Below are 2,110 nucleotides of genomic sequence, written 5' to 3'. Positions count from 1 at the left end.
ACGCTTTTTTTAACATCGAAAGCGAAAGGGCGGTTTTGTTAGTTGAAATAACGTATTCACTTTATCGAAACGTTTTTTAAAAGCTAACTTTACATTCACGACTGACATACTTTTGATCGTTTTGTTTTCATCGCCCGCTCGGTTTTTTATCATATTTTTTACGTGTGTTTTGAATTTGCTGTCTTTTTATTTGGTTAGAGAATGCGTGAGTTTGTGTAAGTTCGTTTGATCATAACTTGAAAGCTGCACTTTATATAAATATAAGATTTAATAATATGCAATCTTTTCATCGTGAACAAGGTGATATAAAAGACTCTTGCTTGCATTTAAATGAAATAACAAACCTTATTTCACAAACACAGAATAAACAATGAAACACTATATATAAAAAATTACTCTTTCAAAATTTCTCATTTATAAATCATTTCAATGCTATAAAACTAAAAATTAAAAAAGACAATCTGATCCATTATATAATAAATCATTATTTGTTAAAAATATTTATTTAACGTCTAAGGAGATCTAATAACAGTCTAGAAGGGCATTCGTACTGCGTTTTCTCTATTTTAAATTAAGCGTAACATAACATTTCATAATACAGCTATTTACAAGGAATAATGATAGTATTTTCTTGTGTTTGGTTTCACGCGAGTATTATACATTTAGAAATTAAAAACTTTTCAACGGATTTCAAACGCGATTTATTCATTATATTATTAACCCGACGTTTCGAACACTTTACAGCGAGCGTGGTCACGGGGAGACTGAGATGTTATATGTCTTGAAGGTCATACAAAAATTGTTGTTTGTGAACTACCTCCACCTATTTCTCCGCAGTTGGTATGTGGAGTATTTTTCTGGATGTTGGCAGTATTGGCTGATAGTGTCTTCTGGTCTTTTGGTATGTCTGACATGGGGTTTTAAGTTCTTAATAACAGGATCCCAGGTGTTAGAGAGTTGTAAACCATCTTCTCTATTGAAATTTGGATGTTTTTTAATTTCAATAGCCTCACGTACAAGTCTTGGAAAAAATCTATTTTCTCTGGCGAGGATTTGTGGTTGGTCGAATCGTAGGAAGTGGTTGTTGTCCAGAGTGTGTTCACATACCGCAGACTTCTTGTGACGCCTATGCTTGATATCCGCAATGTGTTCCTTCTCCAGGAGAAATAGGTGGAGGTAGTTCACAAACAACAATTTTTGTATGACCTTCAAGACATATAACATCTCAGTCTCCCCGTGACCACGCTCGCTGTAAAGTGTTCGAAACGTCGGGTTAATAATATAATGAATAAATCGCGTTTGAAATCCGTTGAAAAGTTTTTAATTTCTAAAGGAATAATGATCTTATAAAATAGGTCCAGTACATTATTACTCCTTATTAGCTACCTAGATTAATTTAAAGAACATAGGTCAAAAGTGACCCGTATCAAAAACCAGGCTATAGTCTATATCTATTCCAAACTTCATTAAAATCTGACCAGCCAGATAAAAGAATATATGAAATCAATCGAAATTGGGGGTAGTTTCAAAACTATATCATTCGCATATAAAGTATATAAATAAAAAGTTATGAAGTTCGATGTTCAAAACCTTCGCTAATTCAAGAGACAAACGTACAAACAATAATTTTATCATATATAGTGTGACTTCTAAGCCGTAGGTATCAATTATTTAAATGCGGAGGTTGTAGCGAGGTGGCGCGATGCCAAATAAGTATCAAGTATCAGAATGTCTCTTTGAAGCTCTTGGCAGAACGGATGGTGACTTCTGTTGGAACAAATTATAATTTAACGGATTTAAAACCGTCGTATTGCACACAAACCGCTTTCAGGATTGTTGTTTTCTGTCTCATTTCCAATTTGAATTATAGTAATAATTTCTAATATCAAATACTAGCTTTTGCCGGCGGCTTCGTACGCGTTATCTATCCTATTACCTAACTCAGCTCATACCCTGTCTGTATACCGAATTTCATCTTAATCCGTTCAGCAGTCTCAGCGTGATTGATGGACAATCATCCAAACTTCCAAATAAACAAACATTCACATTTACAATCACATATGTCTCTCTCTTCTTCACGCCTAAAATATTGAACCGATTTAGATGAAAG

Source organism: Zerene cesonia, unplaced genomic scaffold (genome assembly GCF_012273895.1).
Source record: "Zerene cesonia ecotype Mississippi unplaced genomic scaffold, Zerene_cesonia_1.1 Zces_u004, whole genome shotgun sequence".
Lineage (NCBI taxonomy): Eukaryota > Metazoa > Arthropoda > Insecta > Lepidoptera > Pieridae > Zerene > Zerene cesonia.
Note: the sequence above shows the minus strand (reverse complement) of the source record.